This window comes from Dama dama, chromosome 30, assembly GCF_033118175.1.
Source record: "Dama dama isolate Ldn47 chromosome 30, ASM3311817v1, whole genome shotgun sequence".
Lineage (NCBI taxonomy): Eukaryota > Metazoa > Chordata > Mammalia > Artiodactyla > Cervidae > Dama > Dama dama.
This window is the reverse complement of record NC_083710.1, coordinates 60015695-60039998: the sequence shown is the minus strand read 5'-3', so window position 1 is coordinate 60039998 and position 24304 is coordinate 60015695.

Sequence of the window (24304 nt, the reverse complement as noted above, 5' to 3'; positions counted from 1 at the left end):
GATTGTTTGAATCTTATTCTCCAGTTAACTCCTCAGGAAAGCTCATGTGAACAATTAGTTTTTGCTCTTTGATCTGAAAGATATCCAGTTTTGCTGGATATCTAATCTTTGCCTTATCCCTCTGTACCAACATTTAAAGAGATATTATGGATTTAATGATAATCTAATCTTTATTTTATAAGCAATGCATTCACTTTCTAGATGGCAAAAGGATTGTTTATAAACTGGTGGCACTAGTGGTAAAGAATCTGCTTGCCAGTGCAGGAGATGTAAGAGATGTGGGCTAAATCCCTGGGTCAGGAAGATCTCCTGGAGAAGGGTATGGCAACCCACTCCAGCATTCTTGTCTGGAGAATCCCATGGACAGAGATGCTTGGAGGGCTACAGTCCAGAGGGTCACAAAGAGTTGGACATGACTGAGGTGACTTAGTATGTTTGCACTGAAATATTAGCTTTAGTGAACCGATACTCTCGAGCATGTGGTGTGCTATTTCAGTTAGCATTATTTAGTAGAATTATTTCAAAAATTTTAGTGAGTTTCTTTTAAGTTATAATTTTAGAATCTTTTTTCTTCCCCTTTATTTTCTCCTTCAGGTAATCTTGCCATCTGTATGCTACTTATTAACTAGAAGGTAGCTGTTTACTATCTTTAATATTTTCTGCTTTATCTCAAGTGATTTTTAAACCAATGATTTCTCTCTTTTTAAAGGAAATACTTGTTTTATCTTTAAAATTATGGAACCATTACTAATTGAGAATTATTTTGTATACATTTTATATGCAGTGTGATGTAAAGATCAAAACTATTTTTGTAGGTCAAATGAAATACAATACAGTAGCGAAGCAAAAAGGAATTCTTTACAACATTGATAAACTTCAATGTGAATTTGAATAAACAATGCCAGAGACAAAATGCTATATAATCATACTTATAAAGTACAGAAACAAACAAAACATATTAATGCTACTTGAAACTGAGATAATGGCTATTCTTGAAAGTTAGTTACCAAAGGTGCAATAAGGGGGCCCTCTCGACCCTTTTAGACTTCTTTCTGGTCTCAATGTTGCTTATATGGTTCTGTAAAAAGTCAGAAAGCGGATGAAGTTTCAGTGGATAATTTTTGTGCATAAACATCACACTATTCCATTTTAACACAATAACACTGTATAATATGGAATATACCACTGTATATCTAGTAACTTTTATGGTAATTCCTGGTACTAGTATATGTACAACGGCTTTCATTTGATTAGCATTAGTTAAGTTTATGTGGTTTTTTTCAACCTTCATCTTTTTTTTTTCTAGGTTGGCCAAAAGTGCCCAGTTAAAAAATATTGTTTTAATAAATATATAAAGAATACAGGCTGCCTGTATGTGTGTATGTGTGTGTGTGTGTGTGTGTGTGTGTATCTCATCTTTATCCGTTAATCTGTTGATGGGCACTTGGGCTGCTTCTATGTGTTGGCTACTATAGTTTTTCCATGAACACTGGTGTGCATGTATCTTTTCAAATTAGTATTTTCATTTCCTTCAGATAAATACCCAGGAGTAGAAATGCTGGATAATATGGGAGCTTTATTTTTAGTACTCTAAAGAAATCCCACACTGTTTTCCACAGAGGCTGTACCAATTTATAATACCACCAATACTAACAGGGCCCTTTTCTTCATATCCTTGCCAATATTTTCTATTTGTAGACTTTTTGATGACAGTCATTTTGACAGGTGTGCAATTACATCTCAGTGAGGTTTTGATCTGTATCTCTCTGATGATTAGCAATATTGAGCATTTTTTAATGTGCCTGTTGGTCATCTGTATACCTTCTTTGGAAAAACAACTATTCATGTCATCTGTTCATTTTCTAAGTGGGTTTTATTTTTTGATACTGAGTTGTATGAGCTGTTTATATATTAATATCTTGTATATTAGCCCTTTATTGGACACATTCTTTGCAAATATTTTCTCCCATTCAGTAGGTTGTGTTTTCATTTGGTTGACAATTTGCTGTTCTAACGCTTTTATGCTTAATAAGATCCTCCTTTTTAAATTTTGCTTTTATGTCTTCTGCCTTAAGAGATAATTCCAAAAATATTTGGTTACCATTAATGTCAAAGAGTATTCTCCCTGTACTCTCTTCTAGGAGTTCTACGGTTTCAGGCTATATTTACTTATTTAATGTATTTTGAGCTTATTTTTATACATGGTATTGGAGAATGCTCAGATTTCATTCTTTTATAAGTAACTCTCCAATTTTCCTAGCACCACTTATTGAAGGGACTGTCCTTTCTCCATCACATAATCTTGCCTACTTTGTCATAGATTAATTGACCATAAGTGTGTGGGTTGATTTCTGGGCTTTCTATTCTACTCCATTCATCTATGTGTCTGTTTTTGTGCCATTACCATACTCTTGTTACTATAGTTTTGTAGTATAGTCTGAAGGTAGGACATGCTATCTAATTTGTGGTTCCTAGTGCAAAAATTAAGAATGTGGATCTCTGTATTAAAAGACAATTAAAGAATGTGAAGATAGTGAGAAGAGGGCCTTAAACCAACTTTAGGGTCTTTCCAAGCAACAGATAACATACATGAATAAACATGGTGGACACTACATAGGTCTTCCAGTTGTTCAAGGTTTTTCCTCATTCACTGGTATTTTGTGATAAATATGTTTCTGCAAGTATTTCTGTCTTCTAAAACAATATTTATCCACAAAATGTTAAAATTATACTGGTAAGACCTAGTAAGTATTAAAGTCCTATCTGGTTTAAATATAAAATTTATTTTTATGTGATTAAAATAAATGTGATTATTTTGTTTATGTGATTAAAATAATCATATTTGAATCTTGTTCTTTTTATATGACAGATTTTGATATTTTACTCTAATTTGTAGATAAAGGATTATTCTACTATTTAAGAAATATTATGGCATGTAATAGCATAAATATTATAGAGTAATATACTCCATATCTGGTAACCACCCTTTAATCATCCAAAACCCTAGTGGATTATATAGCATAAAGTACCAAAATTTCAGTATTTCTTGCAAAGATGATAGTTGCTAAATTGAATGTAGGTGGTTTTCTCAACAGGTTAAGAGACTGTGATCAATGAAAACTCTGGGGGACCTAAACTGACAGAGGAGCTATCATCTCAGATAAGTGTCTTATACGATTTTTTGGAAGTCTTCAAGCAAAACAGAAAGTTCATTTCAGCCTCAGTGGTGCCTGACTCTGTGACTCCATGGACTGCAGCACACCAGGCTTTCCTGTCCACCACCTACTCCTGGAACTTTCTCAAACTCATGTCCATCAAGTTGATGAAGACATCCATCTTCTGTTTTCCCCTTCTCCTCCTGCCTTCAATCTATCCCAGCATCAGAGTCTTTTCCAATGAGTCAGTTCTTCGCATCAGGTGGCCAAAGTATTGCAGCTTCAGCTTTAGCATCAGTCCTTCCAATGAATATTCAGGACTGATTTCGTTTAGGATTGACTGGTTTGATCTCCTTGCTGTCCAAAGGACTCTCAAGAGTCTTCTCCAACACCACAGTTCAAAAGCATCAATTGTTCGGTGCTCAGCTTTCTTCATGATTCAACTCTCACATCCATACATGACTACTGGGAAAACGATAGCTTTGACCATATGAACCTTTGTTGGTAAAGTAATGTCTCTGCATTTTAATATGCTGGCTAGGGTTGTCATAGCTTCTCTTCCAAGGGGCAAGCGTCTTTTAATTTCATGGCTGCAGTCACCATCTGCAGTGATTTTGGAAAGAACATGGAAAATTGACTATAAAAATATTTCTTTGATTAGCTTGTGATATTTATTATTCCTATTATATTCCTTTAGCTCTAATTCAGTCCTGTAGCACCTAAGACAGTCTGAGAAATTTAATCAAAATATACATACAGGAATAAAAGGATATAAATTAAATGAACAGTCAATCTATAATTTTCAAGAACTGCTGGTACAAGTTACCACAAATGGAGTGACTTTCAAAACAGATAATTATTCTCTCTCAGTTCTGCAGGCTGGAAGTCTGAAACAAAGGTGTTGACAGGACTGTGCTCATTGCAAATGCCCTAGAGAAATTCCTTTCTTGTCTCTTCTAATTTCTAGCAGATGCTGGTAACTCTTGGCACTCCTTGGTTTGAGGCAGTATAAATGTAATCCCTGCTTCTGTTTTCACATGGCCTTCTTCTCAGTGAGACTCTGTGCACTTCGTTTCCAGATTTCTCTTTCTTAGAAGGATACTAGTTATTGGAAACAGGGCCCACTGTCATCCAGTATGATATCATCTTAAGATGATTCAATTTGCTAAGTCCCTATTTCCAAATAACGTCATAATCACAGATGCCAGTGTTTAGGAATACAACTTATCTTTGGTGTGGGGGGGCACACAATTCAACCAACAGTCAAATAATCTTGCCACATTCACTTGTGACTTTAACCTTGAGATCCTTCTCACAAATAATCATAAACACTCTTTTATTCAAAAAAGATACTGAATATGTTATTTGAATAATAGCATAAAAATGTTCTTAGTTGTGGGTTTCTCTATATACTGGAATTCCAATTTTATCTTTCTATAAAGACCATATTGTCACATTTCACAATCTAATGATTGCTAGAGAGAATGTGATAAGTTCTTTTCCTTGCCCATTAATGTCCTGCCAAGAGAATATGCATATTTTCAAAGTTTAAAATTAAAATAGAAATTAAAAAAGCAGTATATTTTTTACTTATAAAATAATGATATTGCCAAAGCACATTCTGAAGTCTGGCATCACACTTCTGAGTTGAATTTTTTGAGTTTGAATAAGGAAATTAGTATTAAAATTTCTGATGGCGACAAGAGTTAGGCTGAATAGTTGAAGAAACTGCATTACTGAAAATAATTCCCTTTGGCAGTTGCTTACTAGATAATGATTTTTCCTTGTCTGGGAATGAAACCTGAATACAACGATACCATACTTCTGCTGCTAAGTCACTTCAGTCGTGTCCGACTCTGCGACCCCACAGACGTCAGCCCACCAGGCTCCCCCGTTCCTGGGATTCTCCAGGCAAGAACACTGGAGTGGGTTGCCATTTCCTTCTCTAATGCAGGAAAGTGAAAAGTGAAAGTGGAGTCGCTCAGTCGTGTCCGACTCTTAGCGACCCCATGGACCGCAGCCCACCAGGCCCCTCCGTCCAAGGGAGTTTCCAGGCAAGAGTACTGGAGCGGGGTGCCATTGCCTTCTCCGACCATACTTCTAGTGTGTAGCTTTTATGGTCCTAGGTTAATGGCATTATCTTTTTGCCATCGCTTCCAAACAAAATGCATCCAGTATCTGTCTTGCTAGTCATAGAGCAATTAGTGGATGATGAATAGAGCAGCAGTCATTCATGGGGGTATATAGGAACTTTTCAAGTGACCCACAGACAAAGTAAGTTTTAAATAAATCAATTTCGAAATTGTAAAGGCCAGGTGTCTGCCCAGGATTGTATGCATGCTCAAGACAGGCCTAGTACCTCTAAACTTTCACCTTTGGCTAAACTTGAATCTGTGTGAAAGCAGGCCTTGAAGGATTAGGAAGAGGTATAAACTCTGCCTCACACACACACACACTGAGCTCCTCTGCAGATGTCAGTGATGTATAGATAGATAGATAGATAGATTTTTTTTTTTTTTTTTGGTGTCCAAGCATTTAAGGAAACTTCTCTCTAATCTTTAAATGGCTACTAGACAAATGGAAGAAAGGTTTCTCTAGTCACATGCAACGAAGGATATAAATTTCATAAAATTAGTTCAGAACAATCATTAAACAAATATATTCATAGGAAGAGGGAGAATTTTATTTTGAAAGTTATCCCACTTTAACATTCAAAATGATCAGTGTTCAAAGAAAAAAAAAAAGACATGAAATAAAAATAAGAAATTATGGCTCAGCACCAGAAAAAAAAAAGTCAAAAGAAACCGACTGTCCCCCTGAGGAATCACAGATGTTGGACTGACTTTGTAAAAACTTTAAGTCAGCTATTTTAAATATGTTCAAACAGCTGATGGAAACCATGTCGAAAGAAGAGAGTGCTTGTCTTACCAAATGAATTATGAATTATGAATAATAGATTATGTCTCACCAAATAGCAAATATTAATAGAGAGAAATTATAAAAAGGAACCAAACAGAAAATCTGGAGTTGAAAAATACAAGAACTAAAATTTGAGGGAAATAAATATAAGTAGAGGAACTCAACAACAGATCTGAGCAGATTAGGGCAAAATAACTGGTAAACCTGGATAGGTCAATAGGGATTATTCAGTCTGAGGAAAATAAAAATAATTGAGAAATATGAAAAAACTAATGGAATTAGGGAATATCATCAAGCATTCCAATGTATGAAGAAAGAATATTTGAAACAATAATAGCTGAAAACTCCTCAAATTTGTTGAAAAATATAAATATACATATCCAAGAAGCTCAAAGAATTCTAGGGAAGAAAAACTCAGGGATCCTGACAGAAACACATCATAGCAAACTATAGAGAGACAAAGATAAAGAGAGGATTTGGAAAACAGTAGGAGTTAAGTGACTCATCTTACATATACAAAGATACCACAGTAAGATTAAAGTAAATAAGTCACAGAAATGTATTCTAAAACATAAAGAATATCACCAAAATACTGTAATAACTTTATATGGGAACAGGTGGTTATAAGACTTATCCTAGTAATTATTCCATAATATATTTAAATGTTGAATCACTTATATTGTATACCTTAAAATAACATAACATTGTTCCTCACACACACACATATGTATATATATACACACATACCTATATAAAAGATTAACAGCTAATTTCTCATCAGAAGCCATGCAGACCAATAAGTAGTAAAGTAGAATACCATGTTGATGTGAAGGAAAAAAACAAAACTACCAACTAGTAATTATATATCTGGCAAATTATTTTTAAAAATTGAGATAATAACCTCCCCTTTGAGTGTGAGTGGAATCTGAGAATATAAAATATTACTCCTTTGATCAGTTTGAACTATATTTCACAGTTGATCGGAGCGCAACTATCCTAATCATGTGAACTCTTTAAAAGCTCAGACTCTTCTCCAGGTGGTTGCAGAAAGGACAACAGAGAGATTTGAAATATGAGTGAGATCTGATATAAATCAAAATGTATACCAAGATATATAGTGAAAACTTTTCAGCTACTGTTACCCTCAACTGCACTATTGTAACGTACTCCTCTCCAGAGCTAAACACTGGCATTAATTTGATATTCTTCTAGAGTTATTTTAAAATGTATATCTGTGCAAAAGATTGTTTATCACTATCAATATCATTTTCTCCTTCTTAAAAAATAGTAGAATTTTTAGTTGGACACAAGGCTACAAGGATGAAAACTGCACTTCCTCAGGCCCCCTTACGGCTATGTATGGCTAGGTGGGATATAAACAGGACTATGTTGGTGTTTTGGGAACTTGCTCTGATATAAGTCTTTGGCTTCTATTTCTCCATCCTGCTGCCTGCACAGTGGATGGTAGCTTGGACCAAGGTCAAAGCCATCAACCTAGCATCATGGATAGAGATCTAGAAGTAAACACCTGAGCATGTCATACAGTTGAGCCTTCATACCAGTCCTGGCGTGCCTGCCTCTTGGCATTGACAGGGAAAGATAAACCTTTTTAAAAAAAAATGAAGAAGAAATAAAGATGTCCTCAATTCTATGAAGGCTGATAGAGGTAAGGAAGTTGCAGAAGAGTTTGAGACTAGCAGAGGTTGGCTCATGAAGTTAAAGGAAAAAAAGCTATCTTCATATATAAAAATGCAAGGTGATGCAGCACATACTAACATATAAGCCACACCACATTATCCAGAAAACAACAGATTTTCAATGAAGACAAAACACTTATCCTGGAAGAAGCAGCCATCTAAGACTTTCATAGCTAGAGAGTAGAAGTCAATGTCTGACTTCAAAGCTTCAAAGGACAGGTTGACTCTCTTGTTAGGGGCTAATGCAACTGGTGACTAAGTTGAAGCCAATGTTTGTTTACCATTATAAAACTTCTGGAACCCTTAAGAATTATGCTAAACCTACTCTGGCTGTGTTCTGTAAATGGAACACAACAAACCCTGGAAGACAGCACATCTGTTTACAATATAGATTCCTAACATTTTTAAGCCCACTGTTGAGACCTACTTCCCAGAAGATTCCTTTCAAAATAATACTGCTTGTTGGCAATACACCTAGCCACTCAACAGTTCTGATGGAGATGTACAATGAGATTGATGTTGTTTTCATACCTGCTAACACAACATCCATTCTGCAGTTAATGAATCAAAGAGTAATTTTGACTGTCAAGTCTTATGATTTAAGAAATACATTTTGTAAGGCTATAGCTGCCACAGACAGTGGTTTCTCTGATGGATCTGGGCAAAGTAAATTGAAAACCTTATATCTCCTTCCCCATGTGCCTGCTATGGTCACAGACACCAATATCTAAGTCCTGGGGAAACAAGTTGGAAATCTTGATGCCAGTAAAGATTCTTCACTGTTCTCAATCATTCACATATTTACTATTTACTTTTAGATTATGTGTGTAAATACCTCTTCCCTAGTTGACATTACTACTTTTCCCAGATACTGACGTTTTCCAGAAGGATCCTAATATGTCTTTTTGCCTTCACTCTTACTCATTTCTCAAACTATTCTGTAGTCAGAGTAAGTAAAAACACAAGTTTAATATGAATGGCTGTCTCCCTTTAGATTAAAAGCACTCTGTGGCCCTAAATCACTCAGATCAACTTTTAAGGCAAACTCACAGTTCAATAAATAAAACAAAGATAGTATCACAGTAGTTTGTAGTCTTTAGTTTCCTTAACACAAAGTGTCAACTCTCTCCCACATGTTAAAAATATCCTGATGCTTTATTAAATAGTTTTAACACATGTACACATCCTTAAACAATAGATTATTACTTGTTGAATATTACTAAAAATAAAATCTCAATGCATGTGTCATTTTGTAAATGACCTTCTCACAGAATTGTATGCTTATAAGATTCACGTGTTTTTGCATGTAGCTATTGCTCGTTTATTTTATTATATAATTTTTATTGGGGCTTCCCAGGTGGCACTACTGGTAAAGAACCCGCCTGCCAAAGCAGGACATTTGAGACGTGGGTTCGATACCTGGATCAGGAAGATCTTCTGAAGAAAGACATTGCAACTCACTCCAGTATTCTTGCCTGGAGACTCACATGGACAGAAGAGCCTGGTGGGCTACAGTCCATGAGGTCACAAAGAGTTGAACACAACTGAAGTGATGTAGCATGCACAGAGACTTAAAAGAAAGAAAAAAAAAATCATTTTTCCCTTCATGGATCACAGTCTTGTTGTAGCAAAGGGGCTTGCATAACTCAATGAAGTTATGAGCCATGTTATGCAGGGTCACCTAAGACAGACAGGTCATAATGGAGAGTTCTGGCAAAACGTGGTCCACTAGAGGAGAAAATGGCATTCCATTCTAGTATTTTTGTCTGAAGAACCCCACAAACAGTATGAAAAGGCAAAAATTAAAAAATGATATGACACAAGAAGATAAACCCCCCAGGTGGGAAGGTGTCCAATATGCTACTGGTGAAGAGCAGAGGGTAATTACTAATAGCTTCAGAAAGAAGAAAGCAGCTGGGCCAATGTGGACATGATGCTTAGCTGTGGATGTGTCTGGTGGTAAAAGTAAAGTCTGTTGCTGTAAAGAACAATATTGCATAGGAACCTGGAATCAATCAAGGTAAACTGGAGGTGGTCAAACAGGTGACAGCAAGAGTGAACATCCACATCTTAAGAATCAGTGAACTGAAATGGATGAGAATGGGCAAATTTAATTAAGATTACTGCTATACATACTCTTGTGGGCAAGAATCCCTTGGAAGAAATGGAGCCACTCATGGACAACAAAAGAGTCTGAAATGCAGTACTTGATTGCAATCCCAAAAAAGAATGAGTTCATTCATTTCCAAGGCAAACCATTCAATATCAGGGTAATTCAAGTGTAAGCAGTGATGGATTTTATTGTCTTGGGTTCCAAAGTCACTGTGAATGGTGACTGCAGCCACGAAATTAAAAGACACTTGCTTCTTGGAAGGAAAGCTATGAAAAACCTAGACAGCATATTAAAAAGCAGAGACATTACTTTGCCGACAAAGGTACATCTAGGCAAAGATATGGTTTCCAGTGGTCATGTATGGATGTGGGAGTTGGAGTATAAAGAAAGCTGAGCACTGAAGAATTGATGCTTTTGAACTGTGGTGCTGGAGTAGACTCTGATTCCTTTGGAGAGTAAGGAGATCAAACCAGTCAATCCTAAAGGAAATCAACCATGAATAGTTGATGCTGAAGCTGAGGTTCCAATATTTTTGCCACCTGATGTGAAAAACTGACTCATTGGAAAAGACTCTGATGCTTGGAAAGAAAGAAGGCAGGAGGAAAAAGGAAAAACAGAGAATGAAGATGGTTGGATGGCATCACCGGCTCAACGGACATGAGTTTGAGCAAACTCCTGGAGATAGTGAAAGACAGGGAAGCCTGGCATGCTGCAGTTCATGGGGTCACAAAGAGCTGGACATGACCGAGTGACTGAACAGCTGAACACAACTGAAACCACTGGGTCAACAAAAATAATTTTACATTGTATTGCATGCGCGTGTGCATGCTAAGTTGCTTCAGTTGTGTCCAAATCTTTGTGACCCTATGTACCGCCTGTCCATGGGATTCTCCAGGCAGGAATACTGAAGTGGATTGCCATGCCCTCCTCCAGGGGCATCTTCCTGACCTAGGGATCAAATTCACATCTCCTGCGGCTCCTGCATTGCAGGCAGATTCTTTAATCCTGAGCCACCAGGGAAGCCCATGTTGGATTATAACCCAGAGTAAAAAATAAACACCAATGAATACATACAGATATAAAGAAATGACTTAATAACCGTGGGAGACTGTTGTGTAGCACAGAGAGCTCAGCCTGATCTTCTGTGGTGACTTAGATAGGTGGGGTCAGGTTGGGGCTGCAACCATGATAACTTACTTCCAAAGAGTCCGTATGGAAAGGGAAATGAAAGAGTAACTTTACAGTGGAGATTCCTGACAAACTCCACCTCAATCAAGTGATCAAGTTTAATATGCACAGTTATGTCAAGTCAATATTATATGATAATGTCATGCTGATATGTTGCATTATATAATGAGACTGACACTTTTTCTCTGTAAGCGTCCTGTCTTCCCTAAAGATAGCCACAGCATGCAATTAGGAGGAAAACATCAGTGAGATCACAGTCAATTGACATTCATAGCACTCATCAAAACTGTTAAAAGTCATCAGAAACAAGAAAGTCTAAGAAACTATTACAGCAACAGGAGCCTAAGAAGATATTACAACTAAATTACATATTTATTATGAGTATGTTTGTGTGTGTGTGTGAATGTATAGATGTACAATCATGGTAATAGTGGTGTTCCAACAGTAACCTTTTCTTTCATTTGCAATTGGTGACTGTGTATGAATACTCTTTGGAAGGACAGATGTTAAAGCTGGGAAAGAGTGAAGCCAGGAGAAAAGTGTGACAGAGGACGAGATGGTTGGATGGTATCACCGATTCAATGGACAGAATTTGGAAAAACTCTGGGGGATGGTGAGGGACAGGAAGCCTGGCGTGCTGCAGTTCATGAGGTCACAAAGAGTAGGACACGACTTGGTGACTAAACAACAAGAGCAATAGATGTGTACTTAGATAATGAAACAGCATTACAGAAATTTTAAAGGTTAAATTCCTCACAATATATAAATCTTCTGCATTTATCTGAATTCACACATCACTTCCATTTCTCTAGTCAGTAAGGAATTATCTGGCAATTTTAAACAACTTTGCTTTCATAGCATGAAAGGTTGAATTATACATGCGATTTCTATTTAAATTCTCCCTTAGAAAAGGTTCAAAAGATGCTTGAAATATTCCATTTATGTCTATCATATCATTATTAAAGGGAAAATTTAATAACAGGTTTAATAAAATTTGCCTGCCTCTTTTTTTCTTACTCTATTTTTTGTAGGAAAGCATAGAAATGGGAAGGAAGGAGGAAAAGGGGGAAGGAGGTGGTGAAGAAGGAGGAAAAAATCATAATTCCTTACTCAAAGTCTTCTAAATATTGGCATTCCCTCTTTGTATTCTATATTATTATGAAGATATTTCAATGAATTATTTATGTTTATTATAAAGAAAATGAGACATCGTAATTTAGGTGACTTATAAGGAACAATTTGAAAGATGCTTTTTCCATAGAGCTAAATGGTGGCATCTTATATATAAGAAGTATAATAAGGCTTACTTTCAAAGATAGCATTAAAATGTTAAACATTCAAACTAGACAAAGCAAATAAATCACAAACTCTTAATACCACCATAGTATAGTGTTCTCAAGATAATTTATAGAGGATTGAAGGGTATTTTCTCAATCTCTTGCTTTCTTCATGCTTGAATTCTTCACTTTTCTATCACTAATTTTAATAGTTATAAAGTCTCTTGACTTTAAATGTACCTACACACCCATGATTAGACAGAAGTAAAATGCTAAGAACTTTTTTCCCTTTTCTGTTCAAGACCAGTAATAACTGTCAAAAACTAGTTCACATCACTCTAATCGTTGTATGATTAATTGCATCTAAGTCATCGAATATTTTTATGTTCCTTCAGTTCAGTTCAGTTCAGTTCAGTCGCTCAGTCATGTCCGACTCTTTGTGACCCCATGAATCGCAGCACACCAGGCCTCCCTGTCCATCACCAACTGCCGGAGTTTACTCAAACTCATGTCCATCGAGTCGCTGATGCCATCCAGCCATCTCATCCTCTGTCATCCCCTTCTCCTCCTGCCCCCAATCCTGCCCAGGATCAGGGTCTTTTCCAATGAGTCAACTCTTCGCATGAGGTGGCCAAAGTATTGGAATTTCAGCTTCAGCATCAGTCCTTCCAATAAACACCCAGGACTGATCTCCTTTAGGATGGACTGGTTGGATCTCCTTGCAGTCCAAGTAGTCATCATTAAAATAGAAATTTGACAATAAAAAGAACTGACCTCCATTTTGTATCTTAATTACAATTTCAGTATAAACTTTAAAAAAATGTATGCTAGAGGTGGAAGGAGTGAAAGTTTATATGGATTTCAAAAACAGAAATAATTAAGTCATTTTGTTCAATGGAAATATGTGTCCATGTCACAAACATCCTACAAGGTCACATAGTTACTGTTCTTGCTCACATCAAAGCACAAATTTCCAGATTTCCTGTCTAATGTTCTATGGTTATACTAAGCTGCCATTGTATTATCTGCATTAGTATATCTACATTAGATTTTGTAGTATCATATCTTCTGATCATATATTTGTTGTAGAAAAAAAAAATGTGAGTAATATGTCTGTGCAGCCAAATACCTAGTTATTTATGTGTTTCTGTAGGAAATGACAAAGTGAGGTTTAGCATTTGAATGGAGAATAAATATCTAAAATTAAATCTTATATCTTACATTACATTGCTGGTATTGTAACATATATTAAAACATAATAAAGCATGATTTTATAATTGGCATATGGAAATTCCCATTATAACAAAATTGCAAGATGATATCCATGCTTTTTATGGGATATATTTATAAATCTTTCATCCTGCATGTGTTCAAAATCTAACTACTTTATTTTGATGTGCCCTTCCCTCTCATTTTTCTGTGATCTGTTTCATTCATCTCTCTTATTAGCATCTATGCTCTTTCACACATACTGCCTTTCTTATCTGCTGACATGCATTTTATTGTACATGTCTACATACACTAAAAGTCATTTTTTTAATATACATGAAAAAGAGATAAACTCCAATAATTATCTCTATCCAAAAAACTCTTAAGCATATTTCCATATAGAGGCACTACATCAGTTTCACAAAACAACCTTTATACAGAATGGCTTTTATTTCACCAAAGTGAACCTTCAAGCTAGAATATTTCACCAAAGTAAAACTTCAAGGTAGAATATTTGACCAAAGTGAACCTGCATGCTAGAATAAATACCTTAATATTTGTTTAATATTTTAAGAGAGAGAAAGTGGACAAGATTTAAATGTCTGGGTAATATCAATAAATAGGAGTAAAATGAGTATTTTTAATGATTCTTTATGAGTATGCTTTAAGTGTATTTTAAACACAAAATCTTTATAAAGAAAGGATAACTTCTCCAATTTTTTTTCAGTCATAGAATGTGTGGTACTTTGATGAAAAATAAAAGTGAAACTAATACTTTTTCTCTTTTAGTACTATGGTTATCTCTTTCTTTGATTTTTCTTTACAAGAATATTACACAGAACCATTGAGTTGGAAATATTGCTTGACAACCATAGAGAAAAAAATAAGATACCATTGCAAATGAAACTCAATATATACTCAAAAGTAATTCTAAAATAATTCATTTTTATAATAATTTTTTCAAATGCTTTTTAACTATGAGTAATCAGATGTTTTCTAGAGAAACAGACAAAATTAAAGGCATAAAGGCTCAAAAATATCCCAGTTTAAAAAAAAAAAAAAGAGGCTGTACAGAGGTTATGACCTCATATTATGTCACACAATAATTTTCTGTTATACTAAAATTGATTATCATATCTTTCAAATAAATAATAGATATTCATTGAGTTTCCTCACTGAGGCTAGCACCATGAGAAGTTTACATGACTTCTGAAGTTATAGTCTAATAACATTTTATAGCCTAGAATCTTACTAGTAAATTAAATAGTGGGTTGCCATGCCCACTTCCAGGGGATCTTCCTGACCCAGGCATCGAACCCATATCTATTGCAGCTCCTGCATTGCAGGTGGCTTCTTTACTGCTGAGCCACTGGGGAAGCAGTCTAATTAGTTTAAAGATTATTAGTAAGATTCCTACTGGCAATAATCAAATTTGCAATACTAGTATGAAATAAGATTTCTAAAAGCAAAGTCATATGACCAGGCACGGCTGGAAATGTCATTTTTGTCAGTTGTGTGGTTCAAAGAATGTTGTTGATTTGTCATACTAGAGATTTAGCAATTCAAGATCATACACACTTGATGGGCACAAAGCCTAAAGCCATGTCACTTGCATGTTGATTTCTTGGCCTGAAACTTTTTGATTTAACCTATGAATTAATAAAGTCTGACCACAGTTGATACAGATTTGAGATCAGTAATTAAAGTTTGAAAAAGATTGTGGTTAAGATCGGGATTGGGAATACATGTAAATCCATGGCTGATTCATATCAATGTATGACAAAACCCACTGGAAAAAAAAAATAATAATAAAAATTAAAAAAAAAATAAATAAATTATAATAGAAAAATATTCCATTCTTTTTCACAGGCTGCTATGTTACAGGTAAAAATCCATTTTCTTAGATAGTAACAGTTTAAAATATATTTTAATAATAAAATGAATGTCTGCCCCTTTTGCAATTGTATGTTCATGATGTTTTATACTCATCATTTAAAAAAATGAGAAAATAAATCCTAATTTCAAGTAAAAAAATACATTTTCTACAATATATATAGCATCTATTTAGGCTTATCCTTTGCCAAAAATGGTCATAGTTATATTTCTAGTCACAATAAAAATAAATACTTCACATTCTATTATGTAAAGTATTATATATTTTAGAATGTATTCATATAAAAGCTAGAAGAATTATAAATTTATAATACAGTAATACTTATAAAATATCAAATATATAAGTGGAGTTCAAAACTACTACTTCCACTATATTTCTGATTTAGAGACATAGTGATCAATTATTTGGGAATATATAATCATAGGAAGATTAATATATTATGTTATCAATTAAATTATAACAATCAGTGCTTATTTTTAATACATCCCATTTTGAAAGAGTTTCAACAGTGTTAAAACCACAGTTACCACCAGGAGCAGAAAATCCCGTTCTATCTACACACTTCACTGTAGCTTTGGTGCCATTTAATACTGTCTTTTTCCCTCTATTACTTTCAGTCTAAACCAGTTATATTATTTCCCTCAGTTGAACATATATTGACCAGTTGCTAAAGTCAATTGACAAGTCAGCTTAATAATATCAGTCTAACAACTAGTTAGTGACCATTTACTGGTCATAAAAAATTATACAATTAGGTTTTTGTTGATATAGTGTTTCTCCAGAGACTAAGTTAGAACACACAAATGATCTAAACTGAAATACTTAAATGTGTAGACTGAAAAATCTAAATAAAAACCTTCAAGGTTAATTTCATTTCTCATTACATAAATATTCAGATTTAAGTAGGGTTTGTGACCACAGTAATTCCCCTATTAGCCACTCCAGGAATATATTAAGGGTCAAGTCAAAAGCAGCCAATGTTATTTCTGAAAACTAGTATCACTTGCTGGAGAAGGAAATGGCAGCCCACTCCAGTGTTCTTGCCTGGAGACTCCCAGGGCCGGCGGAGCCTGGCGGGCTGCCGTCTATGGGGTCGCACAGAGTCGGACACGGCTGAAATGACTTAGTAGCAGCAGCTGCAGTATCACTTACGGGAGGATGTATCATATATTGTTTTAAAGGAGAGAGTGCAACACAAACTAGAATAGATCCAAACCAACTTTGTCCTTTGTCCTCTGCTTTTCATATATCAAGAATGGAAAAATATTGCTGGCTTAGCTGTGTTCTCAATACTATCCAGTGTGTTCATACACCAAGTACCGCTATATTCAGAGGTAAAAGGAAAGGCCCATTTCTTAGACATTCCCTCAAGTTTTCCAAAACCAGGATGTAGACACACTTTTCTAAACCCTGATTTGCTCATCTAGCAATATATTATGAAAATACTCCCAAGTTTCCTTTTAATAATAATGACTAGTAATAGATAGAAGACTCATGAGAATCCCTTGGACTGCAAGGAGATCCAACCAGTCCATCCTAAAGGAGATCAGTCCTGGGTATTCACTGGAAGGACTGATGCTGAAGCTGAAACACTAGAACTTTGGCCACCTCATGCGAAGAGTTGACTCATTGGAAAAGACCCTGATGCTGGGAGGGATTGACGGCAGGGGGAGAAGGGGACGACAGAGGATGAGATGGCTGGATGGCATCACCGACTCGATGGACATGAGTTTGAGTAAACTCCGGGAGTTGGTGATGGACAGGGAGGCCTGGTGTGCTGCGATTCATGGGGTCGCAAAGAGTCGGACACGACTGAGCGACTGAACTGAACTGAACTGAATAGATCAGTCTGCTTAATGACTACACAGTAGTCCGAGGAAAAGAAGTGGCATACTTTAACATAGCCTTCCCCATATTGATTATGTTTATGAAAAACAATTTCAATAAATCCTCCTATATATGTATCCTTGTTAAAAAAAATGCTATGTATTACATCCTCTAGAATGAGATTGATGAGCTGCATTTTTAATTTGAATATATTTTTCACATTGCTTTCTAAAACAGCTACTAACTCTACACAGTTCACCCAGCAATGTATAATAACATCTTCCCCCTCACTCCTTCCAAAAATATATACTATATAGAGTATATTGTGATACGTGATTTTTATTAATATCAAGTAATATGTCATGGTTGCTCTAATTCTTATCCCTATAGTCAATAAGTTAGGCTATGGTTCCAAGTTTGTGCTGACTATTTCATTTTGATTTACATTAAAAGTTCTCTTAACATATCTTGTCAAATACTCTGCTAGATTTAGCTTTCCTTCTTGTCACTATTTAAGTGCTCTTTATAGTATAAATACCCAAACTTTGTCATCTCTATTGCAATAAAGTTTCAACATTTGTCTCTTGACTTCTTATGTATACACAAAATTTTAAAATATACCTTTTATTTATTTATCATCCTAATCAGGGATTCCCAGCTGGCTCAGTGGTAAAGAACTCACCAGCCAATGCAGGAGATGCAAGATGCTTAGGTTCGATCCCTGTGTCAGGAAGATCCTCTGGAAGAGGAAATGGCAACCCACTCCAGTATTTTTGCCCGAAAACTCCGATGAACAGAGAACGGGCCACAGTGCATGGGGTCACAAAGAGTTGGATACGGCTGAGCATGCATGCACCCATGGCGTGGCAATATTCTAATTAATCAATGTGATGACTCACTCATCCTCCCATTCTTCTTATATATTTTGAAAATAATAGAGAATGCATCTCCTTTCCCAAGGTCATTTCATACCAAGGTATAAAAACTTGTCAGATACCCTGAAAGGTTGACTATTTGTTCACTCTAGGAATGTATCTAAAGGTCAAACAGATGTTGACTCTAATTAAACATATTATTAGATATGATTAGGCCATTATCTGCATCAGAGATAAGAAAAATAAGTTTTCAAATGTGCCCCTGATTACTGTTTTATCCATCAATCACAAAAATGTCTTATCCATCTGATGTTACTCTGTCTTCAATCTAGGAAAAGGCTCTAAGTGTCTCACACTGCACATGAAATTATGGTTTCTTTAATCTACCTGCTTCTTCATTTTCAAAAGGTCAGTTGAATGATCTCAGAGATGATACAACTGTATTCAAAGAGATCAATTAGTACAAAAATTTTTTAAGTATGTTTAATTTGTCACAGTCTCTGTAAACATAAATTTGCTAAAATCTATATGATCATCATTTCTCACAGAAATGACCATGTCAATAGCATTTAGCTATTTTTTTTCTGTATTTGCATAATGAAATTCAATTTTTGGCATAAATCACTACAATTATTATTTGGCTAAATATACCTAAAAGTAAAGAGTTGTGTTTCAATAAAGAAATACAGGCACAGTGTTAAAATATATGTTATCAACACATACCACCAAGACTGTGATGCTATATATAAGACAGAATTATGCATGAAAAATTTACATACAGTGACCCAATATAAACAAAGTGTTAATAAATATATTAATCACAATAAATCTGGAAATTGTAAAATCCAGGAAAATAATAATTATATAATATAAACATATATCTAAATGTAATATGGTATATGATTTGCCATATTCAAGATAAAAGTAATATTGTGGATAGGAAGTAAGAATGACTGAATTCTTTAATGCATATGCACAAAATACATACAAATATGTTATATGCATCCACCTAATGTAAATATCTAAGATATATATGAAATATACTATAGCTTTTATGTATTATATATAATTGTAAATACTCATGTGCATATCTAGAACACATCATATATATTAGCTATTATATATGATATATATCATTTAAATAGATTGCTTAAATGTTGTACTTTAAGAAATAAAGTAAGAATTAAATATAAATAGTGTATTAAGATTTAAACTAATCATTCATTGAGCATCATTAATGTGCTAATATTAATAAAACACAGAAAGTCATCTAAGAATTACTTTCATGCATGAGCATATATGACATGTTTCTAATAAAGAATAATAATTTTCTTTCTAAACTAACAGATTAGCTGTAACAATTCATATGAATAAATGGAAATTATAATGACTTATTCTTAAAAATAGTTCTTATTGAAAATATAAAATAACTGAAATACATTCAGGTACTTCAACATCTAAAATTTAAAATAAGTTCTTATTTGAGGACATTTGAAATAATGACTGATAATTGTCTTATAAAGCTTCAGGATACATTAATTTTTAAAGAAACTGTACAATGTAAATACTGTATTCAATAATCTTCAAATACTTAAGGGCTATAAAACAGAAATTTAACTCCCTTTTTAATTAGTTATATTAGCAGGGATTTATCATATCAAAAATAGGTATAATTTAACATTTCATTCTCTGTTTTCACAAAACCAGAGCATCTATTTTAAAAATATGATACAGTTATATTTCAAAACCAGTGGAACATTTCTCTCGGATCTCTGGACCAGAAACAAAGCAGAGGGCATCAGTGTCACTTTGGGAACAGTTCTGTCAAAAGGACGGTGGAAAGAAAGGTGAAAACAGCTCATGCCAGTTCCAGTCAAGTTTCATCTTATGCAAGCAGAATTCAATCAGATCAACACTGTGTTTCCAAAGCTGTCACTCAGGTAAATTATTTAACTTAAAACTGAACTGAGATACTCAAAAAGACTCCTGACATTAATGTCAATTAAATGTTTACATTCATGTTTAGCTTTTAATACACAGACAGGTTTTTCCATTAAATATGAAGGTTTTATAGATCATGTTTGTTGAAACCATTTTTTAATGTCTAAAAGCATCTGAAAGGTGGTACATATACACATACTAGTGTTGGGTTTAGAAACTATACATACTTAAATTGAATAAGCACCCATTATTAACATGGTACTGTGTGTGTGTTTCCATTTATCACAGTTAATCCATTTTAATATATTCTATGCATCATTATATGAGCAGACTAGGAGGCCATGGTTCAGAGAGATTTGAGTAACCTTCCCAATGTCACACAGTTTGTAAGAGCCAAGATGAGAATTTAAATCCTCTGCCTACCTGCAACATTCTAGCTTTTTTCTTTTCTGAAAATCCACAAATTCTGAAAATAGAAAGCTACTACTCATTGGTGACAATATGTCTATGACAAGATAAAAAGCTTCCATTTATTTATTTTTTAAAATATATTAAGCCTTCATATAAGTTTCTGATTGTCTCTCTCCCAGATCTCAGACATAGATTAATTAGCACACTAACTTATATGCATTTCCCACATGTTGAGTCATTTCAATTTGTATCACTTTTCCTATTTAGAAGTCTCTTTCATGTGAAATAATTTTTAAATATGTATCTATATTTAAATGTGTAAATGGTTCATTCATTTGTACAAGCAAAACACAAAAATGGTATTTCACTTATAGGCTTTATTATATACATTTAGGTTTTATGATACTATTCTTTCACTAGTATTTGTCCAGGATATATATAGCTAAGGTTTCCAAAGCATAAATCCTCTTGTGCACCTACTAACTTTAAGATAAATTCTATTAGCAGAAAATATGTTTCACTTATGAAACCCTCAAGCCATCTACAAGTGGCACTCACATATACCCACATCTTGAAACGACTGTAGGAATAAAAAACAGGACTTAAATACAGAGCACTAGAAATTTGTGTAAAAGCAAAACTAGGTGCTTCCACAGCATTAGGGTAATGATGTGAGTAAGAATACAAAATGACTTTTTGGAGAAGCTGATAAATGGGCTCTGATTGCTCATCACACTTTATCTGGAAGATTACAGAGTAACTAGGTTACTTCTGAGGTCCTTCTGGGAACACCCTTCATGGATTCTTTTTTCATATGCTATAACACAGTTTATTCCATTCCTTTATCACATGACTCAATTTTCAAACTATTTCTCAATAGTAATGATTACTAGTTAATAAAACTGAGAAATGAAATTCTTGTCACTTGTTAACACTATGTTTTGTCTTCTTAATCCATAACTTAGGACAACTGACTATGAATGATTCATTTTATAAAAGTTCATCTTTCAATGTCATAATTGGAGGCACACTATTAAGTAACATACTTTTAGAGAAGCAATACTTAGAAGATGATAAAAAATAAAATTCTCGAGAGGTAAAACTGAAGGAAATTTTGGCAACATCTCTTCTATTATTCATATAAAAAATGAAGAAATCAAGATGCTGGAACTCCTTAGAGTCTTACAGTCAGATTGGAGATTTTGGCATAGTACTGTCCATATTATTTATTCTTATACAGCCTATATTCTAAAATGTAAATTTTACATTACAAATTACAAATTTTATATTATAAATAATTAAGCTTTTTACTATGATTGTATTTGGGAAAAAATATTTTAGCCAAAATACTAAGATCATCACTTAAAAGAGGAACTGCTTTACATTTTTGTCAGGAAGGCAGGTATGACTTTTTTCACAGTTTCTGATGGTAAAATAATATAGTTCCTCAAGAAGGTAAATTTACAAAGCACAATATTTATGAATGATGCACCAACGTAAGAAAGATAAGAAGTTTTGTGATTGTGAAACATTATTTGAGATAAAGTTCTTTTATAATTAGAAATTATAAGAATCAAAGGTAGCCCATAGTTATGCCAATTGTTTCCTTTACATCTGTAGAGTCTTGAAGATAGGTGTCTCCAGAAATTGCATGAGAATTACATTAGATGATATATGTCTAATGTGGTAGAAATTAAGTGCCTTTGGCGCTCCTCTAAAGAAATTACTAAAAAGACTAAGGAATCATAATATAGAATATTTCATTCAACTTTTGAGGATTTATTCCAAGGCTTAGAATCATCTTGCATTTATCTGGATTCTTCCAATATGAAAAGAAGACATCAAGAATGTGATTTTCTGGTATTGTTCACATATATTACCACATAAAACTTAGAGAATAAGTGAAAACGTGAAAATGAAAGTGGAAGTTGATCAGTCACGTCCTGCTCATGTGACCCTATGAACTGTAGGCCATCAGGCTACTCTGTCCATGGAAAAAAATAAGTGATTCAAAACAAATACAAGCAGAAAATGTATTTGCAGAAATCATAAATGGAATACAAATACTGATATTTTTGAGAAAGCTGAATAGGATCAAATCAACACATTTTCCCATGGATCCATGGATTTCTTTTGAATAAGTAAAATCACTAATAGTTGACACAGCCATAATGATGCTATCAACAGAAAGTGAGCAATGCATGAGACATTTACTAAATGCCTCAATATTTGTTATACTGATTCAGGATATTAATAATCAATATTCATTACTCAGGGGGGTGGGGAGAGGGTGAGATGTATGAAGAGAGTAACATGGAAATGTATATTACCATATATAAAATATGTAGCCAATGGGAATTTGCTGCAATACTCAGGAAACCCAAACAGGGGATCTGTATCAATCTAGAGGGGTGGGATGTGGCAAAGAGATGGAGGGAAGTTCAAGAGAGGGGACACGTATACATCTATGGCTGATTCATGTTGATGTTTGACAGAAAACAACACAATTCTGTAAAGCAATTATCCTTCAATTAAAAAAAATAAAGACATTTCAAAAATCAATGTATATTTGTATCCTGTGAGTATCCTAGACTTAATATGTAACCCCCTCAAATATAGCAATATAATATTTTATCATAGTGATGCAAGAAAAAAATCAAAATTTTAAGACTAAAATTACTCATGGGCTAATTTTTAAGGTAATATGATTTATTCAGAGACAACTCAACAACTTTCAGTGAAGTAGGGTTTTCCACTTCAGATTTAAATTCAAATTTAATGGACGTTAAATGCACAGTTTAAGAGTAAATGCAACTGTTATACCTAAACATGAACCTGATGATTTTGAGAATATCCAAAACATCATTATAGTCTCCTGGGTAAAATTTCTGCAAAGTAGAATAGAAACTCAATAGCTACTTAGTTAGCTGAACCTAATTATTGTGTCATTGCTTCTCTGAAGAAAGACTGTGAAGTGAATGAGGTAGCAGCGAGGGAAACACAGCAAATGAAGCCACAAAGTCCCAAGTTATAATCTGGTCTCCAGCACCATTAAAGGAAGGAATTTCCTGGCTCACGTACTTCATAATTATGATTTCTGGAGTGATAACATCCCTTATGTAGAGACATAAATTCAGGATATTATAACTTGATAGAAGCAGTTGCCTGGAATTTAACATGGGTGAGGGATTGGTCTAAGCACTTCTAACGTCTGTAACAGCTCTGTAGACAGGTACTATAGTAATCACCACTGTACAGGTGAATAAAATGAATCACTAAGCAATTAAGTGATCTGCCCAAGGTAACACAGGTGTCAAAGTCAGGATTTGGATTCACTGTGACTAGCTCTAAGGCCAAGACCTTAAAACATGAATATAATCTCTAGATGGAAGGTAATAAATACCATTATTTAATCACTGTAACAGCAAATTAAAGTGGAGATCTCAAATTTTCTGGCTATCTCAAAGACAAACAAAACAATAATTCTTTGCATGGAATAAACATAAAAAGAATGGCTAAAAAGAATACTGTAATTGGCCATACCTCTCTCCTCCCACCCCCCACCATCCCTCTCCTCATCTTCTAGTTGAACTGAGTCCTAACTAGAATGGTCAGAGACTTTATTCCTTCAATAGAGGATTCATGTATTTTAACCTTAAAATCTCCCATTTATTTTATAAAGCAACTGCTACCTATTAAGGACAGGAATACATTTTAATTGTTTTTTTTTTTTTTTAATGAAAAGAAAATCTGCTTGAGTCACCTAGTTACCTAGAAAGACTTGATATGTTTTTGCTT